The following is a 19,484-nucleotide window of genomic DNA, read 5'->3' as shown; positions in this document are numbered from 1 at the left end:
AATATGGTATATCTCTCCATCTGTTTGTGTCATCTTTCTTTGATTTCTTTCATCAGTGTCTTATAGTTAGTTTTCTACATACAGGTCTTTGACCTCTTTAGGTAGGTTTATTCCTAAGTATTTTATTCTTTATGTTGCAATGGTAAATGGGATTGTTTCCTTAATTTTTCTTTCTGATCTTTCATTGTTAGTGTATAGGAATGCAAGAGATTTCTGTGCATTAATTTTGTATCCTGCAACTTTACCAAATTCATTGATTAGCTCTAGTAGTTTTCTGGTGGCATCTTTAGGATTCTCGATGTATAGTATCATGTCATCTGCAAAGAGTGACAGTTTTACTTCTTCTTTTCCAATTTGTATTCCTTTTGTTTCTTTTTCCTCTGATTGCCGTGGCTAGGACTTCCAAAACTATGTTGAATAATAGTGGCGAGAGTGGACATCTTTGTCTTGTTCCTGATCTTAGAGGAAATGTTTTCAGTTTTTCACCATTGAGAATAATGTTTGCTGTGGGTTTGTCGTATATGGTCCTTATTATATGGATGGCCAAGAGGCATATGAAAAGCTGCTCAACATCACTAATTGTTAGAGAAATGCAAATCAAAACTACAGTGAAGTATCACCTCACACCGGTTAGAATGGGCATCATCAGAAAATCTACAAACAACAAATGCTGGAGAGGGTGTGGAGAAAAGGGTGGGAATGTAAATTGATACAGCCACTATGGGGAACAGTATGGAGGGTCCTTAAAAAACTAAAAACGGAATGACCATATGACCCAGCAATCCCACTACTGGGCATATACCCAGAGAAAACCATAATTCAAAAAGACACATGCACCCCAATGTTCACTGCAGCACTATCTACAATAGCCAGGTCATGGAAGCAACCTAAATGCCCATTGACAGATGAATGGATAAAGAAGATGTGGCACATATATATAATGGAATATTAGCCATTAAAAGAAACGAAATTTGGTCATTTGTAGAGATGTGGATGGACCTAGAGACTGTCATACAGAGTGAAGTAAGTCAGAGATAGAAAAAGAAATATCATATATTAACGTATATAAATGGAATCTAGAAAAATGGTACAGAAGAACTAGTTGGCAAGGCAGAAATAGAGACACAGATGCAGAGAACAAACATATGGACACCAAGGGGGGAAAGCGGGGGTGAGGTGGTGGGATGAATTGGGTGATTGGGATTGACATATATGCACTAATATGTATAAAATAGATAACTAATAAGAACCTGCTGTATAAAAAATTAAATAAAATAAAATTCAAAACAAAACAAAATGACAAGCTGCTTCTTCTGGTGGGGCTAAGGTGCAGCTGTGTAACTTGAAGGACACCAGCTGCGGAGTCTGTGCATTTTGGAAGATTGAAAGCATGGCAGGTCCAGAAACTGATACCCAGTTCCAATTCACTGGTATCAAAAACTATTTCAACACTTACACTCTCACAGGGAGAATGAATTGTGTACTGGCCACATACGAAGGTATTGCTTTGATAGTCTTCTACTTTAAGTTAAGGTCTAAAAAACTCCAGCTGTGAAAGCAACATAAATGGATTCTAAACTGTACCTCATCTGTTATGTTCCCATGCCTGGAGAAGCTAATGTCAACTCATCATGTGATACTCAATTTGTACAATAAATTATGAACCTGGAAAAAAAATAAAACAGTTAGTTGCTCAGTTAGTAAAAATGGAAAACAGCTAACACTTTTTTCCAGACCACACTCTTCCAGTGGATATCTATACCCAGACACAGAGCAGCAGCCCTGCTTACAAGCAACGAGCAGGTGGCCTCCAGCGGACCTCCAGAAATGGTCCACAGATGAGGAGCTCTTTCCTCCTGCTCTTGAAGATTAGGGGTTTATGAGTTGATTTGTGGCTGTAGACCCTTCCCTGGGCCCTTAACTTGCATACTTAAAGCTGAGTCTTCATAACCCAAGAGAAAGAGCAAGGACAATCTCTCATTTACCCTCCACCTGGGACACTGGTCAGCCATGTGTGCGTACCTCACTATCTGTCATGTTCCCCAAAGCTCTGTGGTTCAGAAACTGAGCTGTAGACAGAATCTGGTTCTATCACTTCCTGTCACTATGATATTGAGCAAGTTACTTAAACCTCTCTGTGCCTCCAGTTCTTCACCTGTTAAGTGTGAATAATAATAGACATCTATTTCATGAGTTGTTACAAGGATTAAGTGAGATCTGCATTGAAGTTGCTTGTAATAGCATCTGGAATATTGTAAGCCCTCAATAAATATTAGCTGATATTTTTACTACTATAGCTATTCCCATGGGCAAGACTGCTGCGAACCTACTCACTCCCAGTTATGACAGAAAGTAGAACAAAAACTTTTCTAGTTCTTTTTAATTCTAACTCTACTTTCTCTTTTTCACCTCCAGTTTATTAACTTTATCTCTGGCTGGACCATAATTTTCCTGACCCCTCTTTTCCTTTTGCTGTGGTTGCCTCACTTACTGTTAATAACCACCCCCTACAATCTCTATCACTAATATTAATACCTGTACCACCACCAACACCAGGACCACCTCCACCAGCAACACCAACACCAGGACAACCTCCACCGTCAACCTCCACCACCTCTACCTCCACCAATACCACCACCACCACCTCAGCATCTCCAGCTCCCCCTCGAGCCCCCAAAACACCAACACCTCCATCACCACCTCTGCCATCATCATCACCACCACTATCAGCTCCATGAAAACCATTTATTGAACTAAAAAAATAAGTTACATGTTCAGCTTATTTTGTTTTTACTTTTGAAGGTAGTATTATATTGTATTTTTGAAGCCACTTCAAAAGCTTTTTGAAACAAAGTAGGATATAAGCATATAGATATATAACTAGTCATGATTTAATGAAAAGACATAAAGGCAATATGTGCCACCTAAATTGTACTATAAATCTAAATGATAGTAAATTAGCAAATAATGCCATATATTACTAGAAATTAAAATGCATAGACTTATGTTGTTCTTGTTCTTGTTTTTGTTAATGATGTGATATGTGCATAATCCCATGCAGGTTTCCTAAATTCTGGGAGACTCCATTTCTTCTTCTGTAAAATAGGGATGACAATCCCGGCAACAGCATACTTTTACGGATTGTTTTTAGATGATCTGCATGAAAGTATATTGGCACAAATATAGCCTGTGTGCAAATGTCAAGTGGTACTCATTTAAGCAGATGTCCTAAAGGCCCTTCACTCTAAACCACATGTGACAGAATGAGCCTTACTTTATCCAGGTTTTTGCTAAAGTGTGTTCTTAAGTGAGCTGAGGGCAAATTGGTTTTCATAGAAAGTGTGGAGCTACAGGGACCCTCAGGATCTTAGGTTCCTGGCCTGTACCTGCTCCTGCTGAGACTGAGGCCTGAATTGCCTTCCTTCTTCAAGGAGTGAGAGAGAAGCCTCCAGACAAGCGGTCAAGGATTTCTCGCTGTTCAGTACACACAGATCTGCCTCTCAGTCCCATGGCATGAAGTTTGTCACATCCAGCCCCTTCTCTTGCATAAATGCTATAGCCAATTAGAGATTTGATGTTCAAATCTGCCTCTAACAGTTGAACAAAATATCCATCGAGAAATAAAGTGCTCCAGATATATTAACTGTTCCCAACCCCCATTGCCCTAAAGAGTAGACACAAGTAATAAAAACTATTTCAAACACCAATTCCTATTTCACCCCACTTGGAAAAAAATGAGATATATTTCCTCATCATCCACCCATAATGCTTGCCATAATGCTTGCCCATAATGCTTTCCCAGGAGTCACTGGGAAATCTTGCTGAGCCCCTCACCACCCTCCATCTAGCCCCACATCATTCTTCAGGTACCTTCAACCCAAGCCTTACACCAGACACCACATAAAGCAAAAATGGCAGCATATTCACAACCTTAGTTGTGAACTGCTGATCTCTTTCGCATTCTCCATTCTTGTTATTGATCCTTGAAGCTACTGTCCTCACTATTAATTCATTCACTATCTTCAGCCTTTGTCCTTCAAACTTGACCCTTGGCACTTCCTTCTTGGGTTCTACCTAACCACCCCCATCTCCTGCCCTCCCCTCCCACAAAGCCAGCCAAGCACTGACTCCCTTCTCTAAGCTACCTTGGTCCACCTGAGGCAGTCCCCCAGGTTCAACCCAGCTCCAAACCCTATCCACTGTCACACTTTCTTCCAGGTGGCATCTCAGCAGAGTTCACTTGAGCCACTTCACATTTCCCTACCCACTGCCACTCTTTAATTCTTGAAACTTCTTGAATAGGGAACATATTTCCTATCTGGAGAAGCTTGGTCCTAATTACTCTCTAAGAAGGCCGGAAAATGGAGCCACTGGTGTGCCCAGAAGGAAGGTCAGGCTGTACAGACACACAGCATTGTTCATTTCTTTAGCTACTTAAAGTGACTTCCTACTACATCCCCACTGAAGGTTCTTTCACAATGGAAATGAACTTGCTTTTTATTTTCTTGGTAATATGGTAGTAGTAAATGTGGACTTCACGGAAGATTAAGTTCTACAGGAAATGTGTAGGTAGAGCAGGAAATAGTAAGAGAAGACATACGTGTGATGGATCAAATCTCTTCGTTAACAGGGGTGCCAGGCTTGGGCACTATCTACTTGGTTTGGGTCTGTGGGGCTTGAGTAGGGAGGACCAAGCTAAGACAACAGGAGGTGCTGGGGGCAAAGAGTGGTTGAGCCAGATCCCAGCCACAGGGACCACAGGGATGAATAGCATCAAAGGCAAGAAGCAAAGTCAGTCTCAGAGATGAAACTTTGGGACTTAGAATTGAGAAATTAAGATCTAGTGACATCTAATTTGTCAAGCTGATGGAAGAGTAGGTTAGGATGGGATGGAGCTGATGGGGAAGTCCACAGCAACTGCCTAAAACAGCAGTAGAAGTGTTAGTCCTGCCTTCATGGACTAATGGGGGTCTGATGGAAGGGTTCACCTGGCTTATTATAGGCTTTTTAATTTATTCATGTATTTAGACCTTCCTCCAGAGAGTTTTCAAGGAGGTTCAATCTTGTATGGAAAACACCACCACAGAACATTGTAGAATTGATTTTATCTTCCCAGTCACATCTCATCTCATTAATTCTGACAAATTCATGGGAAGGATCAGTCTGCATTAGAGCCTGGTCTAAATTAAAGAAAAATTTAAAGAAACACCATTTGGTAGTGAGTTTTTCAACACTGCTTGAAGTCACAAGCTACGTGAATATTGGATAGGACGTGAAAACAGCAATTTAGGCACTAGGTTAGAGTGGTGAAGGGAAGGGGTGTTGTAATAATTGACTCAAGGTTTTTTCCTTCATATTCTGAGAGCCTAGATTCTAAGTGCACATAAAAGCACACAAATATTTATGTCTATGAATACCTAGAAGATTAATTAGATGAGTTTTGTACAGCCCATGACTAAAAGTAAGGAAACAATTTTGGCTCTACCCAGGAAGTATTCTTTGTTGGATCTCCCCAAATAAAGAGGATCACTTTGTAAGGTAGCAAGCTTCCCACCCTGGAGTATCCAAGATAAGACGGAGAGGCAATTGAAGGGGATATTGTAGAGGGGGTTAAATGGGAGTAGTCACACGTAATGACCCTAGACTCCATGATTCTGGAAAATAACATATAAATAACTACTACTCTGTTCGAAGAACTAGAAAGCAGCAGGCTTATAACCCTTCTAAACTTGATTACACTATTAATTTGTTTGGTAAATTCTTCTTTATGTAGTTGGAGCTCATCCTTGGCCAAAATTACCATTACTTCAGCATTAGTGGCATTTTAATTTAGGAGGATTTTATCACATCACCAAATAATCTAATTGTAATTCAATTTGCAGCTAGTACTTACTCCACCAAAAAAGAAAAGTTGGGGAGGAAGATTTCTACTTTCTGATACACATGACCTGGATCTAAATTATAGACTGATTTATAGCTGTTCAAAAACAAGGTGTTATTCAGGGAAGATTTGTATATCTTATAAAGGACCAAAATGAACCTAGTAATTACAGAAATGTTGATTAAATTGTCTGTGGTGTGGACGTGGCCTCCACCACACTCACTTTCAGTCCAGAGAGCAGACCTGATTACCTGGCTGACTATTTTTCAGCACCCTCTGCCGCTAATGCTGACTGCAACGGGATCAATATTTACTCAGCAGCAAATGTGTGTTATATTAGGAAACAGAAAAAATAACCCAGAACAAACATTCAACTCAGTTCAAAGAGCTGTGAAATCCTCTCCCTGAGGTTATTATATTTCTCTGCAAGCAAAGGCAGAAATAACCCGCTCCTACCTGGGTTGCAGGTGCTCTTGGGGCTCCGGAAACACAATGCACGGCAGCAGTGGCAGGGCTGCGGGCCCACACCGTGATCGTGGATTAGTGTCTCCTCAGCACCTCAAGACAATAGACGCAGAAAGAAGCCTTGTGCCTCAGACTGCCATCTGTGGGTCTGAATATTCACCACGTGCAGGGCCAGCTCCCTCCAGCTCAACCCTGGCTTTCTGTTTTATTTGTCCCATGAGCTCCATGTGCCCAGAGAGAAGCCATCAGGGGCAGTGTGTTTATTTCATTTTCGGCCAGGTTAGAGTCTCCAGGAGAGAGGTTAGTTGTTTCTGCAAAGCCCGTGAAAGTCAGGATGAGAAACGGCTCCTGTAGGTGGCCGGCCAGTGTGCCTTCTTCTTCCCTTTGCACTGAGAGCAGCCTGGGCTGGGAGCTCCTTTTCTCCCTGCAGCCCTTGCCTTTCCCTGCACCTGACCCAGGTAGCACACTTCTCCACCTGGTTCTCTCCTACACTTCCTTGAAGACTCAGCAAGCCTTCCCTGCCTCCCCAGTGCCCCCACCTCTTCCTGTGTCCCCATCATACCCAGGCTTCCTCCTGGTACAATTTGGAGCCTGTGGGCAGAATCTGACCCTGCCCATCTCTCTCGCCACTAGACTGGAGCTCCTTAAGGATGATGGCGGTGTCTTGTCCTCTCTGCTTCCAGTACCTCGCCCATAGTAGGTGCTCATCAAATATGTTCTGAAAAGACAAACCAGATGCTTGGAATTGACCAACAGTTGGCAGTTTTAGATCTAAATATTTCTCTAAGAGAAACTAGCCTCATGTATGCCTTCCTGGAACCCCCTGGGGTGATTAACTTTCCAAAGAAAGGGTTTGATGAGATGCCTCCCCCTGAGGTCCCTTCTGGAAGACAGTGTGGTTTCTAAGACACACCCCACCACCACCATCACTGCCCTGGGAAGCAGGGCACCGTGTTAGCAACTCTAATGCATGTGAGTGACACAGCCTGCTGAACCCCACCTGGGTTCCTCCGTTTGCCCGGTAGCCAAGCCTCAGGCAGATTCCACACCCTTGCCATGGACCCAGTGCTTTTTCTTGCCCGGCCAGGTCTGCCACAGCCTCTAGATATGCTCCTCCCTCACTGAGACCCTCTTAGGAGTGATCTAGTCAAGTGTCCACAAGGCTTCCAATCTTCTGAAATGCCTTCTCCTTAATAACCAATAAAGGACCCCCGTTAACCTTACGTGGTTCTCCCACCTCTTCATCCTTAAGAGTCCTGCTCAGTTGTCAATGTTAACGCTACTTTCCTGAAGGCTTGAGTGTTAGGGAGAGATGCTGCAGTCCTCTTTCTAGTTTCTTTCCCGTGCCCTTCCAGAAGGAATCCTTAGTGCGGTCTCTCTCTTCTTGGCCCTCTCATGCCTCCATGCTGAGGGGGTATGTTCCCAATTGTACATCTTTTCTCCCCTTTTCTTCTGCCAGTTCCAGAATCACAAAATCCAGGCTCCTGGCCTGTGAAGGAAACACTAAAACTCCCTTAAAATTCAGAAAGCAATTGGTCTGCTCAAGCTGGCTACTCTTTGACTTTTGCACACAGAACAAGTTAGCCCTTGTCACCCTAACTCTTGCTGTTCTGGAAGAAACTCAGGGGCTAACACTGCCACCACCTAACAGCCCAAAAAGTATTTTCCTAACTAAAGTAGGAGCTTCCCTTTGCCAAGGACACCTTTCCACAGCACACTCCCCCTCTGCTCTCCAGCCTTGAATATAGAAATGGCTCCCAATTATTTAAATAGCATACGTTACTCTTCTGTTTGTTGATGTAGCTCTATCTGTGGCTTTGTTTCATGGGACCCAGGGAAGGAGAAATCCACGGCCTCCACCAGGAAAAACTTTCACAGTGCCATCCGCTCAATGTGGGGGAAACCTCAGTCAGAGAGCTCGAAAAGGAGACCTGAGAGATCATCTCCTCCATCCTCCTGCCCCCTGAGCTCATGCCCCTCTGCCACAGCACCCAACAGACTTCCCTCCCATTCCAAAGTCTTCCCCAAGCCTTCCTCGATTTAACGTCCTCAAATCACCTTTTCTAAAGTCTCCTCTTGCTGAACTCAAGCTCACTCCCTCTCTGTCCCACAGGAAGGATGACCAGCCAGCAACCTCCTTCAATGACTGTTTCTTCATTATAAGATCAGGGAACATCTAGTTGGATGGTGTAAACACAAATTCCACCTTCTGGGAGCTCGGACTGAGACAAGAGGGAAAGCACTCCTGTCTGGGGGAACTCCAAGTCCAATGGAAGGCATGCAGGGTAACAGGGCATGTGCATGGGGGTCTCAGTAGAAACTGAGGCTGCATTTACTGGCTGTGCATTCATTAGTGTGTTCAGCTCTTGCAAGAGAAGCTTGGGTAGCAATGTGGATAGGAACAGCTAACACTTTCATAGCCTTATGACATGGCAGACACTGTTCTCTCTTCCCAACTAATTGCCCTTGGGATAATTAGCTTTAACTACATTTTACCTATGGAGAAACTGAGGCACCATAAAAGTGATGATTTGCATATGGTTAGGTGACTTTAGCTACCTATCTAGCCTTGCCACCTAGATATGAGATCCTAGAAGAGAGGAGCCTTGTCGGTAGGCAAGAGACTAGAACCAAGGGAACTGACATATCCAGCAGGCTATGAAGGACATCACTGTTAATAAGTCTCTCTAACCAGATTCTCTCCCCAAAAGCAAATGGTCTCTCCTAACCAGATTCAAGCAAGAATTGAGCATTTGGTACCACATGCACTCTGAAAAGTCACATCAAACATTCTTTATATTGGAGGCAAGTCTAAATGCAGAAGTAAATAAAAAATAAGCTATCACTCCTTCAAATATTAAGTAAACAGAAGAGGCAAGATAAATCCCCATTGCCCTTCTAACAGCTCTGTATTTGGCCCCAGAATACCTAGAAATAGCCAAATGCATAACACTGTCAACAATATACATAACACTGATTACACAATTTATCAGGATACACTGTAGTCATTTATTTGTCCATCTGTCTGTCCCAGTGGACCATGAGCTCAAAGGGAGAGTTTGGATCCCCAATGCCTGGAGTAATCATTGCTAAATAGTTTTTGAATGAGTGGATGAACAAATTAATAAGTAAAAGAAGAAACAAATGAGTGAATGAAATGTAGATATGTCCCCCAAACACCCCCAAGTATGTCATGTATGTAAATTATATACTAAGTAAATCTCAAAAATGGGATTATATAAATGCTAATGAGCAGTTTGACTTTAGTTTGATTTTTTTTTCTAAACTTCTTTTTCCTACAGCAAGATGACTTCAGAGATAGGGACCCAGGACTGCCAGGTGATTGATTGCCTGTAGGACCAATCGGAGCTCCCATTTGTTCCAAAATTGATGGCTCCAGCCCCACCGTGGTGGTGCAGTTTTTCATTATATGAAATGGAAAAGTGATTTAATAATTCTTTCTGTCTTATATTGCTTTAAAGAATTTCAGACAGTTAAAACTTGCATGGATTTTTCCACCATCTGTGTGAGAGTGGGGAAAAAAACGCTGATTGTGTTTTTCCTATTTTTAATACGAGCCAGATGAAACAAAAAGATTGTTTCCCTGCAAACTATAGGTCAAGTACCTATAGAGGCTTGGGGATGCTCTGTAAGTTATCATATTATCTTTCTTTCTTGACAGGATACCATTAGGTGGTGTATCATTTCAACATTTATTATCTTTCATGTTCTTTTATCTTCACACTAGGATTTCTTTTAAAATTCCAATCTATGCATTTGGTTTCCTTATACAGCACTGTCTTTTAACAAACCAATTTTTGAATGGCTTTCAATATTCTTCAGTTTCACATTTGTCATATCAGCCTGAAACAGTGCCCTAGTTATGTCTGTTTTAGCTTGTTAAAAAGAAACATATCCAGGGAATGAAGTGTTGGGAGATCACACCTTTAAAGGTAAGCGTTACGCGTCCTGGAGAACTGGAAAACACTCAACTAGGAAAGGCAACCATTACAGAAAATAAAACAAAAATGTTGAAACCACATGTAACAACTGGTGTTCGTTTTTAGAAAATCGTCAATTATGTTAACATCTGGAAACATTCCGTAGACTGCCGCAGTTTTCTCCTACGGCCCATGTGGGGATCTGTCCTGATTCACAAACGGGGTTGCCCTACCCAAGTGTGAAGTGGTCCAGAGTTTTCCTTGCTTTCAGAGTCAGCAACATAAAGAGCTTCTAGCTGAATATAAAAATATTAATACAAAGAAGAAGCTTTCAGCTTAGTTTCCACTTAGTTGAAAACAGGACAGCCAATGTTTGCATGACTACCAGTGGCCTTCTGAAGCATCTTGACACTGTCTTAGGATGTTCTGAGGACTTTTTCAGGATTTATTTGGATGTCTTTATTTCTACCATAGCTTTCCTAAGCTAAAGAGATTTGCATTTCAGGAAATTTGAAGGATTTTGGAGAACTGCTTATAAGTCTCTGTTGCAATGTTGTCAATTAGAGTTGCATGAAGCATAACAGATTGGCTGGACTGAGATGTGTTATTTCAACAGAACCAGACACCAGTAAGGTCCTGACATCATCTTAAACATGCCTTCCACAACCCGCATCATACTGACAAAGGCAAGAGCCTTCAAACCTCGTTCACTTACCCAGATGACAGGACGGATTCAGCACCCTTTTGGTAAAACAAGAAAATTCAGGTTACACGTTTATTAGGGCTACCATTATAAATTACCACACATTGGGTGGCTTAAAACAACAGAAATCTATTCTCTCATGGTTCTGGAGGCTAGAAATCCAACACCAAGGTGTCAGCAGGGCTGCGCTTCCTCTGAAGTCTCTAGGGATGGATCCTTCCTTGCTTTCTCCAGATCCTGGTGGTTGCTGGCAATCCTGGGCATTCCTTGGTTGGTAGATGCACCCATCACTCCAATCTCTGCCTCCTTTGTCACATGGCCTTCTTCCCTGTCTGTATCTGAGTCTCTGATATTTCTCTCCATTTAAGGACACCAGTCATTGGATTTAAGGCCCACCCTAATCTAGTATGACCTCATCCTAACTAATTACAAAAATCTGTAAAGACCCTATTTCCAAATAAGGTCACATTCTGAGATTCTGGGAGGGCATGTACTTTGGGGAGACACTATTCATTCCAGGAGAGAGATCAGTCATGGTCTTGGAGAGCTTTGGAAGTTTTCTCAGTCCCAGTTGAGCTTTGAACACAAAACACACAACAACCTCTCTAACAGGCCCCTTCCAAGTTCTTCTTAAGTTTCATAGTACTATTCAGACAGCAAAGACAGAATTTGAAGATTCTGAACCACACATTTGCATTGGATCCAGTGCTCTCTTTGCCTCTAGAACAGTTTAACATTTTCTACTTTGGAAATCTAACCTTTACAGGGCTTTGGCTGGTAACTACAGCCAAATTGGTCTCAGACCTTAACACCAGGTGGGATGAGTGGAGGAGGAATTCATTAATGGTACAAGATTTTCATATATTGCTTGGATTGAATACCAGTCTGGATAGGAAGTGCTTGACAAAAGTACAATTGAAGGCTAAATCACGGTTTGATTGCTTGGACAATTTTGGAAAATTATACCAGTTTAAGTTAAGCCATAAAAGAGACTCAAAATAATAGTGACTTAAACAAGGCAGGTTTCTCACTTTCTGCAACCTAGAAGTCCAGAGGTAGGTAGATATCTATGTAGTATGGAATCCTTAGGGACCTGGGCTCCTTCAACTCACCACCAGCTCACGCTAGCAAGGCGAGCCCTCATCTTCATGGTCCAATATGGCAGCATCCATTTTCCAACCTAAAAAGGTAGTGAAAAGAGCACTTGCAAGATAACTTTTAACTCGGGATCATATGGGTCAGGCGCCCTAGATCAGCTGGTTACTCCTCCAGTAGAGCCCAGCCATTTCTAGCCTATATTCTGAGTTGAGATGCCGAATCCATGAAAGATATGTATCTTGATGCCCTGCTGAAGAAGCAGCAGGCACCTGTCTTTATTTGACACGTAAGGATACTATTCTTATTTTTAATAAACTTTTTGAGGTATCATTTGCATACAATAAAAGGAATATATGAATTTTTTGAGTGTATAGTTTGATGAGTTTTGACCAATATGGATATCTCTGTAACCACCACCCCAATCAAGGTATAGAATATTTCTCTCACCCCAAAACCTCCCTCATGCCCTTTTTAGTCAATCCCTCCTCCTGGTCCCAGGCAAACATTGATTTGATTTCTATCAATATAGTTTATTTTTTCCTGTTTTAGAACTTCATATGAGTGGAATCAGGCACTGCATGTTCTTTTCTGCCTGGCTTCTTTTGCACAATAAAACCCTTTTGAGATTCATCCATGTTATTGTGTGTATCATGAATTTGCTCCCTTTTTATTGGAGAGCAGTATTCCATTGTATGGATGTACCATAATTTGTTCATCCATTACATTACTGATGGACATTTTGACTGTTTCCAGTTTGGGGCTATTAGGACAAAGCTGCTATAATCAGCCTTGTGTAAATCTTAGTGTGGGCACATGTTTTCATTTCTTTTGGGTATATACCTAGGAGTAGAATTGCTGGGTCATGTAGTAAATGTATGTTTAACTTTATAAGAAACAAAAATTGTCTTCCAAAGCAGCAGTACCATTTCACACTGCCACCATGTGAGATTTCTAGTTCCTCAAATCTACCAGAATTTTGTTATTATCAGTCTTTTTACTTTTAGCAATTCTAATGGGTATATAGTGGCACCTCATTGTGATTTTAATTCACATTTCCCTGATGATTAACAATGTCGACCACTTGTTCATATGCATATTGATCATTTTATATCTTCTTGTGTTAAATGTTCAAATAATGTGCCCATCTTTATTAGGTTGTTTGTCGTCTCAATATTGAGTTGTAAAAGTTCTTTATATATTCTGGACACAAGTCCTCTGATATATTTATGCATGGTGCATATTTTCTTCTAAGGTTGTAAAGATGTTTTTCCCATGTTTTCTTCTGGAAGTTTCATAGTTATAATTTTTACAGTTAGGTCTATGATTCAATAGAATAATGATTAGCAATAAAAAGGAATGAATATTAATCTAATACAGTGTGCCAGGCCAAAAAAGGCACAGGGGATATGGGGAGGAAGTTGTCTTGCACAGGGAAACCATCATGGGCAAAAGCTTGACAATGAGAGATACCTTAGGTTATGCCTTTCCCTACGCATCTGCTAATGACTTTTCACCATAATGGCTCTTGAAAAGTTGTACCACTTCCCAGATAGCACCTTCTTTTTATTCAGTATAGCAAGTTGTTCAGTCCAAAAACTCCAAATACACATGTTATAAGAAATGAGATTTCAGCATTATGGTTTCAGGAAAAGACTCACTCATCAATTTACTTGACACCACAGTTTCTAGTAAGAATATCATCAGGGACAAATTTGAATTCATATTTGAATAAATGCAAAGCATTCTGGTTTGTGCACACCAAGCAAGAGAGATGAAGATGTGGCATCTTCTCTGATTCTATGTTCATTATGGACATGTGTTATTTCCATGCTTTAGTATAATTGGTCTTTATTTTGGTTAAAGGTGTTTGCTAAGCAAGGGACAAATACACAATGGGGGCTAATTCCAATTAGGGACACACTCCAAAGTGAAATTCCAATTTTACTCTCTCTCCCTGCTCTTTAAGATGATCCAGGTATATAGTCCCCAACCCCTGGGCAACTGTCACCCTTCCCCAGGAGAACGTTCCTCCAGGGCCATCTTGCTCACACCATCTTGACTGCACTGGGTCCCCTCTCACCACAACCAGCTGGGGATGTGGATCTTTGAGCTTGATTCTCTCTCCAGGGAAAAGGGGGGCAGCAAGCAGTCAATGCCCAAATGTTCTGCTGCAGGAGTGGAAAGAGAAAACCATGAACTCCTTCGGGTTATTCTTTTGTTTGTATACGTATCTATAGAAAATTGGTAACGGTACTATATTTCTATAATAGCTCCTGGTTCGCCTGCCACATTGAATCTCCCTCCAGCCTCATCCCACACTTGCAGCCCATCCATCTCCCCCTCGTTTCTCCTCACACATGTCTCTGGCCACGTGAGGTTTTCCCAGCCACTCCCGCATCTCCACTCTATTCCTACCTCTCTCCTTAGGGTCTCCCCGCTCCTTCCCTCACCCTCTTTGTCTGTTTCAAAGTTCAGGGCTTCGAGACCCACAGCACGCCTCTCTTCTCTGTTGTACTTTTGTACTTATATATAATGACTATAAATGTAGCCCTACATTGTTCATCAAGGGTTTCATTTTTGTTCCCCAGTTAGACCCAGTGAAGGTCAAGGTTTTCCACATCCTAGTGTGTAGCATGTAGTGGTGCTCTGTGGATCTGAGAAGAGACATTGGGAGCATTGTGCACAAGACTTACATTATCTGTAGTGCTACCAATTAGCTGTGTAACTTGCTTAACGCTCTGAAACCCAGTTTGTCCCCTATATACCTGCAAGACAGAGGGATAAAAACAAAACATTGATCTCTGCTAGACTGCACCGGCAGAGGGCATATCAGCTATCATTTTAAAGCATAAAGCCTCTTCTAGTTCTTCCTTTCCAGAATTTTCTCTAAACGGTCCAATCTAAAAACTGACCCTCAAAAGTCCATCAGATTCTATGGACCACCTGTACTTGTCGTTGAACCCCCATGCCCCACTGCTGTCATCACCACAGAAACACACACATGCACACACACACACCACACACTTGGACTGGTACCTAGAACACAATTATTGTTCGATAAGTGCTCAAGGATTGGCTTTTCATACATGTACATAGCAAGGTCATAGAAGAGATGGAGCAAAAGATTCAGACAAGAAACAATGGAAAATATTATGCCACCATGTAAGTGCTCCAGAGGTGCAGAAATCAGCATATTTGAGATAGTCTAGAGAGGAATGTCGCTAGGGGCAATGACCTGAATCAAGCTGAGGAGATGTGGTGCTGAGCAGGAAATTCCCCAGTTGGCTTGTTACACCAGGCTTGACAGCCCCAAGGAGCCAGTGGAAACTCATGTCATTAAGAAGCTCTTGCAGTTATACATTGCTAATGGGAATAACCTTACTTTGGTGGGATTAGAGAATGCCTTTTAGACTTGACAGCTCAACCCCTTCATTTTTCAGGTAAAAACACTGGGACCAAGGAGGGGGAAATCACCTTTGCAGGATCGCAGAGTTAAACTTGAAACTGACTCCATGCACTAACTCCATTTCCTCATCCCCATTCCCTGGCAGACCCAGGTAACTCCCTCCAAACTTTCTCTGCCATTACCTCCAGGCCACTAGGGACAATTTGCAGTCCCCACCTTACTTGCTGTCTAGGAATCACCTGGCACATTTAATGGTTCCTCTTCTCTTGAAACACCCCTCCTCTGGTTGCCATGATTCCAGCCTCTCCAGTGGCTTCTTAGCAGTTGTCTTGGCAGGGACATCCTCAAGTCTCAGTCCCAGCCCCTCACCTCCTCCCTATGTAGTTGTATCCTCTACCACAGGGTCAGTATTCCCAAGTCAATATCTCCATCTCGGTCCCTTGTCTCACTCCAGAACTCGAGACTCATATATCCAGCTCCTCAGTGCACCCCTTCTTAGACATCTCACGGGAATCTCAAAGTTGACACAGCCCAATCTGAGAACCCACACACTGCCCTCCCTCCATTCTTCTCCATCTCAGGAAGGATGCCACAATCCCCTGTGCCTCAACCAGAACCCTGGGCATATCATCCTTGACACCAACAGTTCCCTCTCCAAGTCATGTCCATCCTGCCTCCTATACACCTCTCACATCACCCGGCTTCTCTCCACCTCCACAGACAACACCCTGGTCCAGCCCACCCCCATCTCCCACCTGGACAGTGCAATAGCCTGCTTACTTCCACCCCTGCCTGCATCCCCTGTGCCACAAAGCATCCTCTACGACAGTCAGAAGAATTTTTTAAAGTGAAAATCAGAGTCTGCTACTCCCCATTTAAGATCCTTCAATTAATTTCACCCCATCGCCCTGCATTTTCTGGTCCCTGCTGACCTCTTCATTCTCATTTTACAATGCTCCCCACTTTCCCTCCCCACCACCCATCACATACAGACAATTATCTTGTTCCAGACACTTTTAGTTCTTTGAATTTCACCAAGGTCTCTCCTGCTCTGGGGGTTTGCACGAGCTACTCCTTCCTCCTGACCCACTCCTTCTCCCTCACTCCAGATTACTATCCACCCCTCAGGTTCCAGCTTAGAAACCACGCTGTCTGGGCAGCCTCCCCTGGCCTCCCAAAGAGGCTGGGTCTCCAGGATGTTGCTCTCACAGCACTCTTTCTCCTCAATCGTCATGTCACCACAGTGATCTGAAAGGACTTGGCGATGCGTGCCTCATCCCCTGTAGACTGCGAGCTCCAGAAGGACCGGGCTCATGTCTGCTTGGTTTGTTCCTGTGCCCCAGGTGCCAAGCACGGAGCAGGGCATGTAGCAGATGCTCAGCAAGCACTTTGGAAAACTGAGTGATGTGATGTCTGTACGCAGGTCTAGCAGCAGGCCACTCTTGCAGTCTTTCTCCTTGGTCTCCCTTTAAGAAGACGGCATCATGATGTCTGATGTATCCGACTCATCCACTTCGTAATGTTGGGTTCAAGTCTGGGGACAGGCCAAGGGAACGGATGGCCCTGGAAGACGGCTCTGGAAAGGCAGACGTTCGGTGAATATTATGCACTGAGCACTGCACAGCAGACCCAGAAGACTTCATGGGGGAGGCTAACAGAACAGCAGACGCATTTCCTGCCCTAGAAAAGCTTAACGTTCTCAAGGAAGAACTGAGCTGAGACCTATGAAATAAAAGACCTGGAAACATGAAAGCTGACTTTTAGCACACTATATCTACTACCCTTAGCAGCTGGACACCCTTGGCAAGTTACTGAACCCCTCTCTAAGCCTCAGTCTCTCCACCTATAAAATGGAAATAAGAATTCCTGTTTGGAGAAAGCCAAATAGCATAGGATATCACTTATGTGTGGAATCTAAAATAATGATAAAAATGAACTTATTTACAAAACGGAAACAGACTCACAGATATAGAAAACAATCTTACGGTTACCACAGGAGAAAGGGGGGGAGGGATAAATCAAGAGTTTGGGATTAACAGATGCACACTATTATATATAAAACAGATAAACAACAAGGACCTACTGTATAGCACAGGGAACTATATTCAATATCTTGTAATAACCTATAACGGAAAAGAGTCTAAAAAAGGAATATTTATAAAACCGAATCACTTTGCTGCATACCTGAAACTAACACAACATCGTAAATCAACTATACCTCAGTAAAAATAATTTTTTTAATTAAAGCAAAGAATTCCAGCTTGGCCTGCATCAGAGGGCCACCGTAACAATAAAATAAAGAGGCGTGTGTGAAGTAGTTATGTAAACTGTAATCCACTGCTCAAGAGTGAGGGAGGCTACAGCAACTGGACCCAACATTCATGCAAAAGCAGGAACACCAAAGTAGAGGAGGGAATCATGAGGCCTCCGCCTAAGTGAATCTGGCAGGGGGTTATTTGCCCGGAAAATGCAAGTGTCCCTGACACCACAAATTACCTGAGCTCTGGACAGATGCGGCATCATGACTCCCGATTCCAGGAGGACTCCAGGGCCCCAAGAGGTCCGTGGGTCTCCGCAGGGCAGGCTGGATAGCGCTGCTTCTCTCTGAAAGCAGCCGGGCTCCCGTAGGAGAGCTTACTGTTCTCCTCAGGTGGGGCTGGTTGAAAGCTATGGCCTCTAATTACAGCTTTCTGTAGCAGTCTCCTTCCTTTACCCAGGACCCCCAAACCCATGGCCGGCTACTGGATAATAACACAAAATCCTTCTGACTCACTTCAGATCCTTAGCCTAAACTCACCGGGAAGATGGTTGAATTAGCCCTAATTTGTAGAACCCAAGTGTTTTCTGTCTCCAGGACTCCCTAAAGTCTTCCAATTCAAGGAACCACTCTTACTTTTAATTCCTGTTCACCCACCCAATCCAGCAGATTCTGATATGCCAAGGGTCCAGGGAGGCAGTATGTCAAAGTTAGAAAGAGTGATGGCTTTGGAGCCAGATACCTGATTCTGATCTCAGCTCTATCACTTCCTGGCTGTGTAAACTTGGGTAAATTGCTTAACCTCTCTGGGCTTAATTTTTTTCATCTCTAAGATGTTATGAGACTTTACTTAATACATGTAAAGATCTCAGAGCAGTTCTTGGCCATAGTAAATGCTGGATAAGTTTAGCAATTTTGTTACTATCAGAAGAGAGGTCATACATAACAGCTGAACACTGTCTGAGCTACAAAGTCCTGAACCCTTTGTGTTGGGAGCCTGGAGCCTCTTGGCCCATGAACCTGAGTTGCCAAGCCCCACACATATTTTCTTCTCTCTCATATGAAAACCCCTGGTATGAAAGTCCTCAGCACCACTATTTGACTGGGAGATGCTTACCCAGCTAAGGGCATAGGGCGATGGCTCTCAACCTCAGCTATACACTAGAATCACCAGGGGGGCTTTAAAAAATTCCTCATGCCTAGGTCCCACCCCCAGAGATTCCGCTATAATTTATTCTGGGATTTGACCTGGGCATTTGGAAGCTTGGAATGTTTCCCAGGTGATTCCAATATGCAGCCAAGGTTGAAACCACTGATGCAAGATAAAGTTACAACTCGGTGGTGGGAAGTAGGCTTTTCCCAGGGCAGGGGGAGGTATTATCATTTCCACTGTCAGTCTTCCAAGACAGAGATGGACCCTCAGCCAGGAAACTGCAACAACTGGGAGACTGGTATTAAACTTGCAGAGTGGGAATTCTCATCTCTTTCTGGGCTTTGTGGTCTTAGGTCTGGTGGCAAGTTCAAAGGCAGCCTCTTCCACTGGAAGTTAGGCTGGAGACCAGGCAAGGTGGCAATGGCCTTGAAAGAGTGGCTTGGTTGGGTTGTTCAGGCTCTCTCAATAAGGTTGCAATCAACTTAGATTACAGTCATCTAAAGGCTTGAGGAAGGCTAGAGGACCCTTTCAAAGGTGACTCATTCAATGGCCATTGGCAAGTCTCAGCTCCTTGCTGGTT

The 19,484-nt window shown here is 43.0% G+C and overlaps 1 pseudogene across 1 annotated transcript; it reads left to right on the top strand.

The window, feature by feature from the left end:
* Positions 1-698: 698 nt before the first annotated feature.
* Positions 699-2,599, top strand: LOC309663026 (ATP synthase membrane subunit K, mitochondrial pseudogene; annotated as a pseudogene). The gene has a single exon. The product of its transcript is annotated as an ATP synthase membrane subunit K, mitochondrial pseudogene (transcript).
* Positions 2,600-19,484: the final 16,885 nt, after the last annotated feature.

Source organism: Balaenoptera physalus, assembly GCF_965194825.1.
Source record: "Balaenoptera physalus genome assembly, chromosome: 6".
NCBI lineage: Eukaryota > Metazoa > Chordata > Mammalia > Artiodactyla > Balaenopteridae > Balaenoptera > Balaenoptera physalus.
The sequence above is the reverse complement of the archived record's forward strand: the minus strand, read 5'-3'. Positions and strand labels throughout refer to the sequence as shown.